The sequence below is a fragment of the Danio rerio genome, chromosome 14 (genome assembly GCF_049306965.1).
Source record: "Danio rerio strain Tuebingen ecotype United States chromosome 14, GRCz12tu, whole genome shotgun sequence".
Lineage (NCBI taxonomy): Eukaryota > Metazoa > Chordata > Actinopteri > Cypriniformes > Danionidae > Danio > Danio rerio.
Genome location: NC_133189.1, coordinates 47,926,132 through 47,946,740, shown reverse-complemented (window position 1 = coordinate 47,946,740; position 20,609 = coordinate 47,926,132). Strand labels below are relative to the sequence as shown.

The window sequence follows — 20,609 nt, the reverse complement described above, 5'->3', positions numbered from 1 at the left end:
AATGCAGGATCACAAAACTTTTACGTTTTCACTTTTTTTTTATTTATTTATATAAATTAGTTTTGTTGTGCCATAAATATTGTTGCTTCTTTGTGGGAAATATATACATATTTAATTACATTTAATTTTATAATTTCTTTTATTTGATGCATTTTATATGTTAAATGCTTAAACTGTGTTGTTATATATTCAAATCAGATTTATTAAACAGTTATATTCCTTCACCTTACATCACTTAACATCTTTAGGAACAGAAATATTATACATCTAATTAATTTGGGTTTACTCATTTTTGTACAGAAATCTTAAGCAATTTTGTTAGATTAGTTTTGGATTTGGCTTTGGTATGAACTAATCTAATGTATTTACCCAAATAATGTATATCATTGTATATCATCCTATAAAAAATATAAATTTAAACGAGGGTTCTGTAAAGGGCACACTCATTTGCTGAGCATATTTATTGAAAAAATTTAAATGCTACTAAAATGTGTAATTTCATGTTAAAAATATATATAATTAATTAAATAAATTGTGAAAATACTTGTGAAATAATGTCATATGGTCATTCAGCGCAACAGGTATATTGATGCAAAGTTAAACAATATATGCTTGCACTTGTGCTCTATGAGCTGTACTTATTAAAATATATAAAAGAATAAGCAATCATACCAAAATTTTAAGCCTAAATAATAATAATAATAATAATAATAATAATCATAATAATAACAAGAGTACTTTGAAAGATCAGTATAAAATATAAAAATTCTAAATGTACTGTACCCTGTTTGTGATCCTTGAATTAAAACTATTTGTTATTATTATATAATTTAATTAATTAAAAAATTACCATGCAGTTTAATGATTCTTGTTGTAAATATGCATTTATTTCTTTTTACATTTTTTCACAAATGATGTTCAACAGAGCAAGGAATTATTTACAGCATTTCCTATACAATTTTTTTCTTCTGGAGAAAGTCTTTATTGTTTTATTTCAGCTAAAATAACATATATATTTTTATTTTTTACGTTTTAAAGTCACTATTAAAGGCCTTCTTGAGCAGTATTCTTTTGGATTGTCAACAGAACAAACTATTTTTATACAATGACTTGATTAAATTAAAATAACTCACTTTTCATTTACTTAGTTAAGCCTTTAAATGCTACTTTAAGCCGAGTACTAGTATCTTGAAAAATATCTAGTCAAATATTATGTCATCATGAGTATGATGTATAAAAGCTGGGAATACCCCAGACTTCTTTAGAAGAGAGCAATAAACTGTTGAGTTCACATCTCAGTTTTTGTTGTCTTCCTGGAGCTCCAGCTTACTTTGGAAACACACAGACGGTCTGCAATTTATCCCAACACAAAGATAAAATAAATCTATATTTTATTAGAGTTGAGTTATTGAAACAAGTTTTTTTTATAAATGTGTTGAAAATCTTCTTTATGTAAACAGAAATTGGTGAAAAAAAAAATGTTCAGGGGGTCTAATAGTTCAGGAGGGATAATAATTCTGACTCTACAAACATACTAACTTGCATCACACTTAACACCTATTTTTATTTATGTCCCAGATCTATTTTGCAGTATAATTTGTCAAGTTTGCTACTGCAATAAACCCACTCCTGTCATTTTGAACACAGTGTTTGACAGAGTCATGTGTGTTTAACAGAAGCCATGTGTTGTTGTGAATGGCAGGCTGTTCCCCATGAGCTTTTCAGATGCAAGAAAGAGGAGCAAACAGAGACACCTCTCCATTCCCAGAGTCCCTTGATCCCTCGTCCCAGTCCTGTTTAGTGTTCAGACAGAGGCCTGCAGGGGTTTATGTCAGGATTATGCATTTCTGCTGTTAATCAGACGCCTGCAGGAGGGTTTCTCACTACACACATGTGGATAAGCACACACGGTGTTATGTGCTTATTAAAATACAATATGCATCGCCATATGCCAACCACATAGTGTGCGTTTCATCAAATAGTGTTGGATAGAAAGCTCTAAAACTGAAAACTGTGTAATAGAGAGTAATTGTCATCATCAAACGATTCGAAAAGTGTATTTTATTGTTAACTAAAAAGATCAAATGTGTTAAAATTGCATGCACATAAGGTGTTTTGTTGAAGTTTGTATTTGTCAATATCAGTTTCATTTGCATTTAAGAGAAGATTTTCCTTAGGGATCACTTGTTTCGGATATGAGTCAAATACAAAATGTCCCGTTTGGTGTTTGCATTATTTTCTAAATTAAATGCAAGTTTATGAAGTGCTTACTTTAAATACACAACAAACATTTAATGTGTAGAACGTCTACTATAATGAGGAAAAAAAATGGGTGAAATACTGTTATAGCATAAACTTTATATTTATGTAAATATGAAATCACACACTTATTTTGGTCTGTACCCATTGAAATATATAAAAGTGGAAGAGATCAAACACTCAAAACATATTTTTGCTATTTGACTTACTTAAAATGAGTTTAATCAACACAACTTTTGAGTTTTTTGACAAATTAATTAATTCATATATTATTTATATTAATTATGTTCAATCCACTTAAATTTGTAAAAAAATAAAATAAAATCAAGTTCATTTAATCAGTTTGTGTTGGCATAACATAAATGCATTTTGCGGAACCTAGCATTTTTTTTTTTGTGTACACATTTTTTAATAAGTTTGGTTAAACCCTTATTGCTAATAAATAGGTAAAAATTGAAAGACATAATTAAAGAGTATTATGGCATATACAGTGTTATCAAATATGTGAAACCGCCATATTTGACGGGACAAAGGGATTTTGAAAATGTGTTTAGGTGTAGCAATGGTTTGTGACAATGCTACCAGATAGTTCAAAAGGACTGGATGCAAACATACAGAAATATATAGTAGTTGTTAATACTGTAGGGAGTGAAATTTAAAGTGAAACTAGTGTTCTATACCTTTAAATAAGATTGGGAATAGTATTTCAGGATCAGGAACCCGCGATTGAGATTGCGTGAGAGAATGTTCAGAAAGAGGAATAGAAGAGAGAGAGACCGAGAGAGAAATTGCACGAGGTAATCTGGTGTGGCTGATTTATGATGTCCACCCTGTATGTTTATTAAATCACAGGTTAAAACCTGTAGATAAAGCTCGGTGTGTCTTCCTTGCAACAAAACCAAAGAACCCACGACACCATGTATGGCAAGAACTAAAAAGATTACAATTTAAGACCAACTCGTTACAATATTGATACTTGAAAGTAAAGAAAATAGCGAAACAAAGCAATACATTAATCATGATACAAAGCGGCGGTAGGAACATAACGAAGTGTAACCAACTATTTGTCAAAAAAAAATTTAATTAAACAGGACACTGCCTAAATGAAATGCTGGGTTATTTAAACCCAAAGTGGGTAAAATATGTACTAACCCATACATTGGGTTAAATTTGGTCCTATTATTTTAGTTTATAGTGTTTGCCACAGCCTTATCACCCTGCAGCCACCAGTTACTCACTGAAGATAAGCAGGACTGAGCCTGATCAGTACCTGGATGGTAGACCACATGGGAAAAATTGGGTTGCTGTTGGAAGTTGTGTTAGTGAGGCCAGCAGTGGGCGCTCAACTTGTGGTCTGTGTGAGTCCTAGTACCTCAGTATAATAAAAGGGACACTATACTGTCAGTGAGCACCATCTTTCGGATGAGACATTTAACTTAGGTCTTGACTCTCTGTCGTCATTATAAATCCCATGGCACTTCTCGTAAAGAGTAGAGGTGTAAGCCGCTGTCCTGGCCAAATACCAATCATGGCCTCCCAATTATCCCCATCCACTTAAACTAGCTCTATCACTTTCTCTCCACTCCACCAATAGCTGGTTTGTGGTGTGTGCACTGGCGCCGTTGTCCTGTGGCTGCCGTCGCATCATCCAAGAGGATCCTGCACACTGGTGGTGGTGTGGACAGACCCCCCTTGTGATTGTGAAACGCTTTGGTTGTATACACAAAAAGTGTGCTATATAAATAAACATTAAATAGTTTACTAAAAAAAAAAAGGGGTTAATCCCTATTACACCCTGAATTGGGTTGAAATTAACCTGCAATTTTAATATAATTCAATGATAATTTTAATTCAATTTATTAATTTAATCAATCAGTAAATTAAAAACATCATCATCATGTATTTCCCTTTATTAGTAATAATTAATAATATCTTTAAGTATTTCACATGATGTCAGTTCCACCTGAAAAACAAAGGAGAAAACATCCACCTAAACTCTTACCTTAGTTAATGAGGTGTTGTTTTAAAGTTCACACATGCTCTCTATTTCTGAATGTGTCGACAGATCTTCAGGTGCTAAAAGGAATCAAGACATAACTCTCAGAAATATTCCACAACGTGTCTCATATCGAACGCCAAATTTTAGTACCATCACTGTTAATGAAACGCCCCTCCTTAATTCACTTATTATTCAGAATGAGAAATCGGACTTATGTTTTATTCCGCTGGGATCATTAAACGTGATAAATAATTCAGCGAGTCTGCGGAGAAGTCCTTTAATTCTCTTTAATTGATTCAAATGGATCTGAAATGAGTTCAGAGACTTTTAAGAACATGTCTCGAGTTTCAGAGAGACCGAGGTGTTTATTGCTGTGCCTAACAAATATCATCTTCAGAATGAGAAGATTATTTACCTCCACGTCCTAATTACTGTCATTTTGTACGATCGGGTCTGTGTGTTCTTTAGCCAGCTCATTTCAGTATGGTAGAGTTTCCTTTCTTTTATTATTTGTAGTACTTTTTTTTCCCTTTCTCATTTACCTGACCACAATTATCAAGCCCTGGACAGTTAGAAGAGATAATAGTGACAATCTAATACAGTGTATTTTGATCAAAACACAATTTTCCTCATTTTGAAAGGACATTTTAATTATATCAGGATGTTCTTTTATTGTAGGTGTTTTGCAAATGTGCCCTTCTTGTGCCTTCATCAAAGATAAGTGTGTGTGTGTGTGTGTGTGTGTGTGTGTGTGTGTGTGTGTGCGTGCGTGCGTGCGTGTGTGTGTGTTTTATACTAGGGAAGAGAAAAAAATTTTTTTGGATGGATGGATGAGTGAGTGAGTGATTTTATTTATTTATTTATTTATTTATTTATTTTCTTTCTTTTCAGCTTAGTTCCTTTATTAATCTGGGGTAAACACTACAGAATGAACCGCCAATTTATCCAGCATATGGTTTACGCAACGGATGACCGTCTAACTGCAACCCATCACTGGGAAACATCCATACAAACTCATTCACACACATACACTACGGACAATTTAGCTTATCCAATTCACCTAGTGGAAACTGAAGCACCCGGAGGAAACCCGTGCAAACACAGGGAGAACTTGCAAACTCCACACAGAAATGAGGCTTGAACCAGCAACTTTTTTGCAGTGAGGTGATCGTGCTACCCACTGTGCCCCCATGATATGTATAAAAAAAAAAACATTCTAATATTTTATTGGTGTGTGTGAATTGTGTATTTTCCTCTAATTATATCAATCAAATGTTACGTGTGCAAGCGAGTCGAGGGACAACAAAAGTAAGGATCAAAGAGCTGGTTTAATAAGATTAATCTTACTGGCAAATAAAGGTCAATACAGCAGTAGCTGGTACATACGGGCAATGCAAATCATTGTCAAAAAACAGACATAAGGTTAGCTATACAGCGCAGTTGGGAAACTGATTGTCGACTAGAAGAGAGTGTCACAGACTGGGAAAGAGTATGGCAGAACATTTTTACTTCATCTAAAAATCCCAATCACCAACTCATTCGCTATAACTTTTGTCACAGAACCTACCCACTCAAAACACATCATATCAATGCCTCCTTTAGTCCTTTCTGTGATAAATGTCCCGACCAGGAACTTGGATCTTTTTTTCCATATGATGTGGGAATGTGAGAAAGTACAAAGATTTTAGAATGAGATGTGTGTCATCTTATCAAAAATTATTGAATATCATTTATAAATATTATTGGACATGTACAGCTTCAAGACATTATAATGTTGGAGTTATCCACAGCGCGAGTGAACTTGGTACAAATGAGTAAATTAAAATCTGGACTTTAACTACTTTTAGCTTTTATTCTGTTTCTGTTTTTATGTTAACTTCTATTCATTGGATACCCTAGTTTCCAGAGACCGCAGGGGAGGGGGGTGGGGGTATTTTAATTGATATGTTTCATTATATAGTTTTTTCAGCCTGTATGTTTTGTTAACAATTAAAAAAAAAAAAAAAAAAAAAAAGACATAAGGTCAAAATAGGTGGCAAAACAGAATCTAACAATAAACAAGGCTAAGGTCAAAAACAAGACATACAAAACAAAGAAACGCTAGAAGACTTGCAACAACAACAAAGACTCAGCAAAGAACTAGTGTGTGTGTGTGTGGTGTATAAATAGACCAAATGATCAACGATCACAAGCTTCAGCTGCGTGTGTGTCATCAACGGTGATTGCTGACTGGTGGGTGTGAAACGACATGATGGGATTTGTAGTTCTTTAAGGTGACATATGTAGTCCACCAGCGATTTGCTATCGTGATGTGATCGTGACAGTAGCCCATCCCACATCCCCCTGATCTACTGGGATTTTCACACAAAACCATCTCTAGGGTTTACAAAGAGTTGTCCGTAAAAAAAAAAAAATCCATTGAACGACCGTTCTGTGGGCGCAAATATGTTGTTCATGCCAGTGGTCAGAGGATAATGTCCAGACTGGTTACAGCTGAGGTCTCTGAACAATGTCCTTTTTCTGTTGATAACTAGGCCTGCTGAGAAAAAAAAGAGTGACATTAAACCACCAGAAGGTGGCAGCAAGTTCCTTTTTTTAAAAAGTGAGTCACTGAATGATTCACTCAGACAATTCATTCAAAACTGCTGATTTATTTGGAAACAATCAAGTTGATTTTATATATAGATTATCAAATCAGAATTGTTTTGTGAAACAGAAAAGGACTAAATAAATTCTTCATTCCTTCAGCATTTCAGGACAACATTCAGAACTTTCAGAAATTCATAATTTGAATGTCTGTTTGACAGATTTTCAAATCTTTAATTTTGGCGTGCTTCTGCACATACAAATCTCTCTCACATCAAATAACATCTTTATTAGCCTTTTGATTAAAAAGTCTTGTCATTCCGCTCAGTTCTTTCAGTGGCTTAGAGGAAGAAAACGAAATTCGAGTCACACTTTAAAGAGCGGATGAGATCTTAAAAAAGTAGTTTTAATTGAGGAATCTCAAATGCAAGACAAATCAGATGAATAACAAAGACCGAGCGCGTCTGCAGGGGACTGGAATCAAGGGCACTCCAATGCTTTTGATCAACAGCAACTGCAGGAGAATCACCATGTATGCAGGACACAGGTACAAGAAATTATTTTCCCCAAGCTGCTTCCGCAACCTTCTGGTAAACATGTTTTAAAAACTGCACGTTTCATAATGAGTGCATGTGTGCGCAACACAGTTCACTTCAGTCACTAAAGTTTTTTTTTTTTTTTACTTCCTATTGCTTTCATCTGACTGTCATTTGCATTTAAACTACTTCATTAGGTATGCTCTGATGTTCACTGACATACTAAAGCTTATCGTATTAAGATTAGATAAATAACTGAACAAGTAAAGCTGACTAGAATACAAAACATTTCCAGAGTTCAACTAAGCTTGTTGGCCTCAAATAACATTTGCAGTTACCATTCAATTCTTAAGTTAAATTAAGTCTGTATTTACATATAATACACATATATAATAGTACTTCAGAGCTATGAAAAATACAAAAAAAGTTAACTTGTAAACTTGGAACAAAAAAAACATGTGTCAATTTATAATAAAAAGTCAGTTGTCGACTTATACATATGAAAATAGAATAAATATGCTTTCCATTTATGTATGGTTTACCAGGATATGACACTATATACAAAATATACAACTCCGGCTGCACAGTATGCGTTTCAACATCAATATTGTGTGTATCCGCAATGTGTGTATCTGCGATAGTCACATTGCAAAGATATGCAATGTTCAGTCTGAATTATAGTTGACCAGAAGCTACGGAGTTGTATTTAATCACAGTATTTATATGGAATTTATATGACTTATGCAAAAAAAAAAACAAAAAAAAACATTTCTTACTTAGATTTTTTGTCTTGTTTCTAGTACATATTTCAAATATATATTTCAAAGTGAAAACAAGATGATTTTACTTGCCCCATTGGCAGATTATATCTTTAAAAAAAAAACAAAAAAAAAAACATAATTTTCTTCTATTTCTTTTGATCGTAAAATTTGAACAGGATTTTTACTTGATCTATGATTTTTTTTATTTTTTTTATTTGGTCTAGAAACAGGAATAAACTAAGTAAAGAAAATAAATTATTGCATTTCTGTAACTGGATACTGTTAGGTTCCCCAGAAAATCATCAAATAGAGCTATTCAACCCATCTTCTGAAACTATTCATATCGCAACATTTATTGCAGAAAAATAAAATATCGCAATATCCAATCTTGCAGCTTTATATACAACTATTTGAAAATCTGAAATCTGAGGGGCTCAAAGGAAAGAAAAAAAATCAAAATACATAGAAAATTGTCTATAACATTATCCAAATGAATTCTTAACAATGCATGTCACTAATCAAAAATTAGGGTTTGATATATTTACAGTATATTTACAAAATGTCTTCATGGAACATGATCTTAAAATTCTAATCATATTTGGCAGACAAATATACATAACAATAACAAACATTTAATAATGTACCTTAAAAACATGTAAAAACTTTACAGAAATGTAACTGTATTGTAGTACACTTGTTCTTAATTTAAGTTCATTTTACTGCTATGTATTCCCAGTACTAGGCTGCAGCTGGAAGGGCATTCGCTGTGTATAACATATGCTAGATAAGTTGGCGGTTCATTCCGCTGTGGCAACTCCTGGTAAATAAAGAGTCTAAGCAAAAGCGAAATGAATGAATGAATACTGCTATGGAATCATCATTGATACTGTATGTGTACCCAAGTTATATTCCAAATTTGAAATTGATAACACAAAAGTGAAGATTCCTAAGAGATTTTATGTGCTACAAACAAAAATTGCCACCAGATTCCAATAGTAAATTTTGTCAAGCTGATAAAAAGATTTTAATTTAAAACAGCATCATAAAGTGTGTAATAAGAAACATGACGTCGCCTAGTAGGGGGAGGAACTACTAAAAGTATATACTAAAAGTATCATTTCCATGCAATTTCTAGATACGCTCAAATAAAAGAAATATTTAGCAGTTTGTTCAAACTACTTATTTAAAATTAGTTTAAACAACACAAGTATTGTGTTTTTGTGACAACTTAATTGTTTTATGTTTAAGTGACTTAAATTAATAAGTTGACCTAATTCCTTCATGTGGTCCCAACACAAATCAATTGTATGTAACCTAGCATTTCATACAGTGTACACTCAAAACTACTTAATTTAGCTAATTTAATTATTTTAAATGAGTTGAAACAACACAAATCTTGAGATTTGTTACCTAAATATTTGTTATCTTGAGTTTATCTTACCTAAATTTATAAAACAGCTCTGTCTGGTTCTTAAATCTGAGTTTGCAAGTGTGAACTTGTGAATTTGGTGAATGAGCAATGGTTTCTGCTGTTGTGATGTCAGCTGCAGATGTGAATGAACGGTGGAAGAAAGTAGTTCCTCGTACAAAAGGATTTTTGAGACTCTTTGTACTTGATTTTGTTTTTTTTATTTAGACCATCATGCCATTGAACTGTTGTATAAACTCAATATCACACTCATAGCAGTGCCATATGGCTGTATATCATCACTACATACATACAGCCATATCGCAATGCTACTAGTGTGAGTGCGATAGAGCATGCCCAAAAAGTGCTAAACATCCCACTAGCCAAGACAGCTTTCATCCCAAAATCATTGAAAAGTGCACACAAAAAAAAGTCTCCAAATTGCATCAGCAACTCCTCTGCAGGAAACCATGAGTCGAATGGTTGATGAGAAGCGAAGTGAGCTTTCGGATTAACGTTTGTAGAAGGTGAACAGCACTTACCTAACATCATGTATTACCCCTTTGTACCTGAACGCATTCATAAATATGCATCCTCATGAGCTAATTAAGATGCCTACCTAGGATGCATTAGGGGAGGGTCAGAATTTGTAATGCCAGGTGTTGAGGATGACTTCCTGTTTGGGCCGCTGGGATTTCCTATTGCAGCCTTCAAAAAGCTGATTACAAAGCAAAGCCCAGTGGACCGAAATCTACAGACGAGACAAACGTGACTTTATTAACAAGAAAGTGGCGCACTTGTTTTCTGCCGCGATGGAGAGCATATGGCAGAGGTTAGAGGCCAGTCTTTTTCCTCCTCCTGTCTTGAATGCATATGTGTACGCATTTTTTTATTATTATTGCAGAGAAGTCACATTTAATGACATACTGTGAGTCTAGTGGTTATAAAAAGCTTCTTTGTTTATCAAATCTTGAAGCGATTTTTGTCTCTCTCAAAGCTTTTCATGCATTTCATCTATTAAATGTTGCATTAGCTATTTTAATCGTCTTTAACCCTGGTAATTAGAGGTGTGGGAAACAAAGAGTTTTCATTGTAAAGCTGAAAAGAGCAGGTGCTAACAGACCCAATGAAGATATTACTATGCGGTCCTTCCAGCCATACTATCATATTAGCATAAAAAGTCATTTGCATAAGAAATCCCTTTATGATTGGTGGTGAGATGATGCAATTAGTGTCATTCATTCCGATGCTCTGCGTTCTGAAGACCTCGTGCTGCTTTTTGTTCTGTGTCTAGGATGACCTGATTTTAACATTTCTGGTGTTCATTATGGTGGTCGTTGAACAATGTTCTTTCTCTGTTTGAGGCACAAGGGGAAATCAATATATTAGAATGTTTATTTTATGGTTAACTTTCTTTATTGTTAAATACTGTTGATTTAGGTCTTACCATCATTATTTTAGTGCACTCTAAAAAAAAATGTTGGCCTGTTGTAACCTAACTGTTGGGTCACATGTGGACAAACACGAATGTTAGAGTGTCATTTACAGTGTTTAGGTGTAAGAATTAAAACCCATTTTAGATACATATGCCTGTATACATTTCTGGAGAGCGTGAAATACATCCAAGTAGGCCGTTTTTTTTGCAGTTTTAGTTTTCGCAAATCCTCCAGAGGCTGCTTTTGAGATCACAAATGTCTCTCACGAGTTTCATTTCGCATCTGCTGTTCTCGCATAAATCTACCAGAGGCTGCTTTTGAATGATTGACTGAATGACTAACCGACTGGCCGACTGACTGACCGATCCATTACCCCAACAACCCGAAACCCAAATGAAAGCGTTTTTTAAACCAATCCAGAAAAAGCAAAACCGCCTGATTTTTACCACTTTTTCAGATCTTACCATGTTCCCACATCACTCTTTTGTTTTTGTTTTACCTGCTTTCTAGAACCGTTCTTCGCTGAACTCTAACCCTGTCGCCGCTGTCAACTCCTCTCTGTGACTTAAGTCGGGCGACATACATGGAGAGCTACTGGGCAAACTGGTAACAGCTGGAAAGCCATCTACATGGAGGTAAGAGGTCAGCTGGTAGTATGAAAAGAAACAGAAGCCGTTAGTGACATCTTTAGACCCCGTAGCGTTCATTTTAAAAACAAAATGCAGTCATATATAGCTCTAATTTGTGCTCTTCAGAAATGTAGATATTAACAATGGGCTGTGTTGAAAAATTAACCCAATGTTGAATTTGTCCATATTTATCTGGAGTCTGGATTAGACTACACAACATCAGTTCCATTTTGGCACTACTAGAGTGTCTTGATAATTTTGACAATTATCTTTAATTTATTTAGCATTAACAATTAGTAGGTAACAATTAATAACATCAGAAATAACAAAAATCACTCATGGTGGACAACAATCCCTGCTTGTGTGTTGCACAATGTCCTGGCAGAAAAAAAAAATCAAGCATGTTTATTTTATTATTATTTTTCAAATTTATTTATTTATTATTTAACTTAATTAAAATTGTTTAATTGTTAATTAAAATTTTATATGAGCATGGTAGGCTTCCATACACATGTCTGAAACATGGCAAAATAAAAAAAGGAACATATTTAGGTTGAACTTAAGTTCTTAGTTAAGAATATTAAATAATTTAATTCTGCAAGATTTGCTATAAAATGTCTTAAATTATGTATTTAAATACTGACTGGACTAGCCTGTTTACATTTTAGACAATGCAATGTAATTTTAACCAAAAAAGCATCACATGGAGATGATAGATAGATAGATAAATAAATAAATAAATAAATAAATAAATAAATAAATAAATAAATGAATGAATGAATGAATGAATGAAAGAATGAATGAATGAATGAATGAATGAATGAATTAATTAATGTACTTTTGAGGCTTTTTAGGTGAGAATGTAGTGGTTTAGATTGCAACTATGCAGTTCATTTATTAGTGAGAAGTGCATATTTGAAAATATATATGTAAATCTCCATGAGCCTGTACTGAGCATAGCGAAGACTTAGCGAAGACATAGCGTTGACTTTATGAATCCACAAGATGGTGACTGAGACCGCATCAGTGTGAATTTCAAACCACAGCTGATGAAATCCTTATAAAACAGGTAAGTGACATTCTAAGTTGATCTCTCTCTTGTATGTTGTAGTGCTGTATTTATACCATTGTAATCTGGTAGTGTTTGCTTTGCCTTGGCTTTTTTCGAGGTCAATAATTGTGAAATCCTGATTGCAAAAGGGAAAAAGTGGAAAATCTCTGTAGACTTATATCATTTCATGTTGTTCGGCCTTATAATCTTCAAATGTGAGCAAAACCGCCTGTTTTGTCTTCACTTTTGACATTATGCTGAAGACTCATTCAAATCCTAGCTCTAAAGTGACGTTGGTGAAGTAGCAATGGTTTCTGCTGTTCTGACATCAGCTGCAGATGTGGATAAATGGTGGAAGAAAGTAGTTCCCCACACAAAAGTATTTTATTTATTTATTTATTTATTTATTTATTTATTTATTTATTTATTTATTTATTATTATTATTATTATTATTATTATTATTATTATTGTTGTTGTTATTATTTTTATTGTAGAAGTAAATAAGAAATTTCACCACAAACTTAAAATCCTGTCACCATTTACTGACCCCACATTTCAAGTAGTGAAAATTATTTTACTTTACTTTTCTTTTTCTTTTTTTAGAAAGCCAAAGTTTTCCTTTTTCTCAGCCTTGCCAATTAATTTCATCTTTCAGTTCTGTTGATTGACTCACCTGTCGACAAGGTCAAATTCCTAAGAATATTTATTTATATACATACATTTTTTTCGATTGATTGATTCATTCCATACAGCCAATTAGCAGATACCAGGAATACAGCAGGTGTCCCATAACTACACACTACATCCTCCCTACATACTGCACTGCCGAAATGAGAATCTCACACATGCATGAGCTTTCCTTTGCCTCTTATTAACCGCATGAAGCTTCGCAGGTCAGTTTAGACTAATGAACGCGCCACCAGAGCGGCTCCATGTCTGCTCATAATCACTGAACGTTTTCAAGCCTGACCTCTCGTTCTCCCCTTTTAACCAACAAATAAAGAGTCAGATCGACGCCTTTGTTGGCATTGATTGCATTAAAACCATTATTAGAATTAAGGAACGCACACACGCAGTTCAAAGAGAGATTCCTGCCCTCGAATGCTGCGCACGATTGAAGTGTTGATTTGAGCGTGATCCGTCTGCAAACTCATTTCACTTGACGGATGCCGGCACCGTTGATTCTGCCCATTTATTCCTTTTGAGTTCGAAGGGACGGCGGAAGGGAGTGTAGCTTTAACGCGGCGGCTTGTTTTACTAATAGCCTTCTGTAATTTAAACCCTGAACCTGACAACAGTCTTTGTTATGGATTGGAGCTCAATCACTCTTGTGTACTCTCAGTCCAAAGAGCTTCAGGTCCATTCATCATTCTGCTTTTTGAGCGAGCGCCATCAGATTGTATATTCCATTAGGGTAATTCACTAGGCCTGTGCTGTTGTGTGTGTGTGTGTGTGTGTGTTTCTCTCTGTGTTGAGCTGGATTGATTCCTATCCAAGGAGACCGTCTGTAACACTTCTACCAATCAGAAGACAAGTGCTCTTCATCATTGGTCAAGCTTGAGCTAAAAGGTGTGTAACGGATCTGAAGTAGTGCTTGCGTGTTTTTGCTCGCCACTGAAGTGTGTTTTATGTTTCGTTCAATGCTTAAATGTCTTAAAGTCACTGTAGCTTGTGTAATAGCTTAAGCTCAGGTTTCTTGTTTTCAATTAGAGGGTTTATCAAAAGGATTTTCAACTTTATTAAAGTAACCTATGAGGTTTAGTGCATCTGTTATGGTGATTTGCGGGATTTTGATATTTGACGTTTCATATTTGTCACCCTGGATCACTCTTTTGTTGCACAGATATATTTTACACTGAATGTATCGTTGGTCAAATTGGATAAGGAGATTTTTGCCCTAACATCTGTAATGTACTTTGAGTAACCAGAAAACCACTGGTAATGAATTAATATTCATTATTAAATTATATATTTTTGGGATCTGCCAAAATTATTAGAATATGAAAAAAGAATATACAAAGATTTTCCATTAAGATATTGGGTAAATTCTCTACTGTAAACATATCAAAACTTAATGTTTGACTTTATTTAGACTCTTTTAAAGGCAATTTTATCAGTATATTTATATATAAATATTGGTACATGAACACAGTTCTAACATTTTTGGTATTAAACACCAACACAATGTGTTTAAAATGAATTGAACAATAGGCTTTTACTGCAGACTGTCAGCTTTAATTTGAGAGTATTCATATTCAAATCTAGTGAATGGTGTAGGAATTACAACAGTTTGCATATGTGCCTCCCACTTGTTAAGGGACCAAGGGTAATGGGGCAATTGGCTGCTGGACTGTTTCATGGCCAGGTGTGTTGTTCCCTCATTACCCCAATAACAATGAGCGGATAAAAGGTCCAGAGTTAATTTCCAGTGTGCTATTTGCATTTGCAGTCTGTTGCTTTTAACTCTCAAGGTTAGATACAAAGAGCTATCACTATCAGTCAAGCAAGCCATCACTAGTCTGAAAAAACAAAACAAACCCATCAGAGAGATAGCAAACACATAAGGCATGGCCAAAATAACAGTTTGGTACATCCTTAAACTGAAAGAACGCACCAGTGAGCTCAGCAACACCAAAAGACAAAGTTGGCCAGATCAAGAACACTCTCCAGGGGTCTGTTCTTCGTACCTCGCTTAAATGATCTAAGATGATTTGGCAGATCCTGGATCTTTTAATCTTGATAACTGATCTCTCGCTAATTTGGTTCTTCAAACAAGTTCGTGAATCAGATTAGAATGTCTGGATGAACTGATCTGAGATCGCTGCGTGTGTTGTGAAGGACAGATCTATCCATCCTCCAAATCATGATCAGCAATGCAGCGATTGGCTGACGGCACAGCAGCGTAATGACATCATCTGATTAATATTCAATTATCCATGTGAGCAAAATTACATCAAATTAGCAGTAAACGGTTTGTTAAATATGACACGCGATAACCTTCCACATTTGTTGTGAGCTGCAGGCTTTACACTTTCATGTGTGAAGTGTATCATCATGTATTTCAATGCAAATCAATGTATTCAGTTCTACATTTAGAAAATATTTTTTTAATAAAGAAAATAAAGAATAACTGGTTGTTTTCAAAAGCATTTTTATATTGGTAAAGGCTTCTGCAAATTTTGTGAAGCATCAAAACACTGGCATATTAACTATCAAAACATGTTTATGACTGCATTAATGTATTATTGCTTAAAAAAAAAGTCACATATATTCTATTATACACAATTTGTACTAAAGCGATCTAAAAAGTTCATATAAATAAGTTTTCTCTTTGCACCACCAGGTGACAATCTTTGTACTTTCATTTCGAGGGTGCAGATTGCATTTTTTATTTAGCATGTTTTATTAATATGTATAACTTTATTTATTTTATTAATAACTATAACTTTATATATATAGTTTAAAAAATATGTACCATTTTCCCAAGTGTATATAACTACTACTGTAAGAAAATATCAGAATTCGGAACATACTTTCTGTATTATCTTTGCTTGAACTAAGCCGATCTAATCCTGTTTATATGAATTGAACCTGCTTCCGATCAGGTTTGACCTAGCAGAACTGTAGCTATGACAACAACTCTCGGATCAGCTTTGAAGAACGAAACGATCCTGGATCGTGTCAAATCGTCAATATCCAAATCCAGCTAACTGAGTAATCCACGTACGAAGAACGGACCCCAGGAGGTAGCTGTGTGTGTGTCAATAATCAAGAGAAACCTACACCAGAGTGAACACAGAGGGTTCACCATAAGATCTAAACCATTGGTGAGCCTCAAAAACAGGAAGGCCAGATAAGAGATTTGCTGGCAGCTAGCTTTCGGCAACTCTCACAATGTCACCCACTGAAGTCAAGCAGGGCTGCACCCGTTCAGTACCGGGATGGGAGACCACATGGGAAAGCTAGGTTGCTGCTGGAAGTGGTGTTAGTGAGGTAATTAAATGAAAAGGATTTGCAACCAAGTATTGAAAAGTGAAAGTCTGATTTATGATCATTATTCTGTCCAATATTTTTGGTCCCTTAACAAGTGGGAGGCACATGTGCAAGTTGTTGTAATTCCTTCACTGTTCACCTGATTTGGATGTAAATACATTCAAATCCATTGTGTCAGTGTATAGAGCCAAAAATGTTAGAATTGTGCCGATGTCCCAATATCTAAGGACCTGACTGTGTGTGTGTGTGTGTAGTTCAGAGAGAAAGAGAGAGAATGTTATATGATTGATCAAATGTAAAAGTAATAAATAAAACAACAAAAAAAAGCAGGATATTCAGAACATAGGAATTTATATTAAAGAAGCTCCAGAAATAAATTAAGGCTGTATATTCCTAAGCATTCTTTGTTCTCTAAGTTCTCTATGTTTATCTTATAAAAATTTCATACCTACCTGACGGGTCAAAGAACAAATCTGCTGAAAGTTCAGAGCTATACATAAATAACCGCCAGCAGACTTTATTTAATCCAAACGGTGTTTGAGCAAAGTACTTGATATTACAACAATGTTAATGTGATTCATGTAGCAGTAAAGAATATAAATTGCTGCTTGAGTTATGGCCATTGAAAGCTACTATAGCAATATTTTTTAAACACTCGGTATGAAGTTAGAGAGGTTAAAAAATGTGGCATTTTTGGAGACGTGGGCTAAAGTTGAAATGTAATAAGAGAGAATACAAGTTGCGGCCGTAGGGTCTGTGTAGCATGAACTTTAGAGGAAGCCGATCTGCCAGTTTAATGCACCAGGGGATAAATTAAAGCCTTCACTAGCGGCCCATACTAATGCTGGAGAAGAGCCTGCTCTCATAATTAACACTGTGATTCAGACACACACACCCGAGCCTGAATAAATACATATATCAAATCATCCCGTTTATAAACGGCAGGCCGATGATGTTTAGGTGAAAGACACGATGAATGGAGCTGCTGGGCGAAGTGCTTATGAAACGTGATAAAAGAGGATTTTATATTTCAGAGATGTGCTTTCGGTTCTGGCTGATGTAATTATACGAGCTGTAGTCTGTATTAGTCGGTAATGTGATTTGTACATTTATTTGAAACCATAATAAGATATTTCAGGGAGATCAAGCCTCCTGCTTCAACACTGAAACTGAAATTTTAGGTTTGTTTTAAGGGGATTTTACGACACGTATTATTGACAGAGACAGTGCAGCGCAAGTGTGAAGTAATTGGTGGATGAGAGAGGTGGAAATGGAGATTGGATACAACACATTTAGTTGTTGTTTTCCAACATATTATCTAAAGCATTGCCCGTGGTGCCAATTCCTCTTTAATTTCACGAATGAGCAAAACACCTTATGTTTGAAACACTAAATGCTAGGTTATTTCTCTAGCAAATATTATGTTATTAAAAAAGTCAATTAAAATCAGCAGAAATATTTTATTATTAGAACAGATATGTGTTTATTCATTTAAGCATATATTTATTCATTTTAATGAATATTGTTTCTTTATTTTGTTTTGTAATAATGACAGTAATTTGTCTGTAATACATATCAAACACATACATATGCAACTGACTAAACAATTAAATGCAGAAATAATAAGTAAATATAGAAATATATATTAAAATATTTTAATTTGCGTCTTTTGTTTGTAAAGTGTGTGTGTATGTGTGTGATAATCTGTGGTATGAAAAAGTATGATAGTTTAGTTCTTATTTTGTCACGTTTGCACACTTTAATGTTTCAGAACATCAAACAAATTTAAATATTAGTCAGTGATAGCATAAGTAAACACATCATAGCATTTTAAGTGTTTTGTTATTATTATTATTATTATTATTATTATTATTATTATTAAGTGAAAACTAAATTTAAAAAGTGGAAAAAGTGGAAAACATAACCATAATTTAACTCTGGTTTATCACACCCGAGTTCACTTGTTCTAGCCACACACGGGCCTGATAAATGCCACACCTGTTTGCAATCACTTAAATAGGACCTGCCTGACAAAGTGAAGTAGACCAAAAGATCCTCAAAAGCTAGACATGTCAAGATCCAAAGTATGAGAAAAAAATATATAGCTCTTCCACTCTGAAAAGGTAATAAAGCCTTTTCTAAATAAATGGGAATGCAGTGAACCCCAGTGAGAACCATTATCTACAAATGGCAAAAACATGGAACGGTTGAGAATCTACCAAATTACCCCAAGAGTGCAACAACAACTCATGACGAAAAAAAGAAAAAAAAAGAACAACATCAAAAGAACTGCAGGCCTAAGTTTTCTCAGTTATGGTGAGTGTTCATGACTAAACCATAAGAAAGAGAAGTCAGATTGCAGTTGTTGCGTTTAAAAACACTTAATGCTGTTTGTTGACTTCAGCTCAGCGTTCAACACTGTCATACCCTCCAAGTTAATGGTCAAACTTAGAGACCTGGATATCGACATGTCTCTCTGCAACTGGATTATCGACTTTCTGACTAACAGACCTCAGAATGTTAGATCAGGCCACATCTGCTCCACCATCGTCACACTCAACACTGGTGTACCACAGGGCTGTGTGCTGATCCCCTTCCTCTACTCCCGTTTTTACCATCGACTGTGGGCTTGTGAACAGATCCAACACCATCATCAAATTTGCAGATGACACCACAGTGATTGGTCTAATCAGCAACAATGATGAGACTGCCTGCAGGGAGGAGATACAGCATCTGGCCACGTGGTGCACCGACAATAATCTGCTCCTTAACACCAACATGACCAAGGAGCTCATTGTGGACTTCAGAAAGGGACGAACGGGCTCACATGATCCTATCCACATCAATGGGATGGCCGTTGAGCCTGTCTCATCCTTCAAGTTCCTGTGGACCCACATCTCAAAGGACCTTTCCTGGACCACCAACACCACAAGCCTGGTCAAGATGGCTCACCAGCGCCTATTTTGAAGGCAACTTAAGAAGAACCCACTTTCATCAGCTGTCTTGGTAAACTTCTACCGCTGCACAATAGAGAGCATCCTGACCAACTGCGTCACAGTCTGGTATGGAAGCTGCTCTGTTGCTGAATGTAAGGCACTGCAGTGGGTGGTGAAAATTGCCCAACGCATCACAGGGACCACACTGCCAGCCATAGAGGACATCCAGAAGAAACACTGTCTGCGCCGAGCATGCAGTATTCTTAAGGACACCTCTCACCCTGCTCACAGACTGTTTTTACTCCTTAGTCTACACACTGAATATCAATGTTAAGCACAAAGATTTGTTTCAAAACTATTTCTAAATTCAGTGCTAATTTACAGCAAACGATTAAATAAACAACAATAATGAAGTGTCATCAAAAAACTGAGTTATATCCAAACACACGTCCTATTCTTATGATCCATATGGTGTTGTCTAAAACCCGACAAAAATGTCTCTAAAACCCGACAGGTGGACAAATTTAATCTTGCACATAATAAATAACACTGCTAATCATAATAACATCATGCAAATTGTCATGAATGAACTAAAAATAAAGGCATGGAGGCATGAAGAAACCATGGGGGTAGTGTTTTTTTTATATTTATGTAGGAAGTAATATTTTTGTAACATTTTAATCCTTTTTTTTTTCACATGTAGATATATTTGTGTATTGCTGTACATCCTGTGTGTATTAAGCAATGTGTAAGCTCTTGAACCCACATAGGTGCATAAGTAACGTGCTCTGCGCTGGACTTTAGAGCAGCTTTCAGTCAATGGCACAGTCTATTTTAGTTCTTCAAAATTGCAATGCAACAACGAGCCTTAACACACCTCTGTTTTAGACCAGAAAACCCATCCACATAGTGGCGCAAATGGATTTGCTATTTAAATAGCGTGGCACAAAACGTGACAACTAAGGTTTGCGCTGGTCTGAAAATAGCAACAAATCATACCAAACATGTCTTGCA

The 20,609-nt window shown here is 34.9% G+C and overlaps 1 protein-coding gene across 1 annotated transcript in view; it reads left to right on the top strand.

Moving 5' to 3' along the window:
• The window catches only part of LOC141377471 (uncharacterized), a 516,632-nt gene that overhangs the window by 221,704 nt on the left and 274,319 nt on the right, over positions 1 to 20,609 (top strand). Inside the window, exon 4 of the mRNA XM_073921717.1 lies at positions 11,496 to 11,620. The gene's annotated coding sequence lies outside the window, so the exon portion shown is untranslated. The remainder of the gene's footprint in view (positions 1 to 11,495; positions 11,621 to 20,609) is intronic.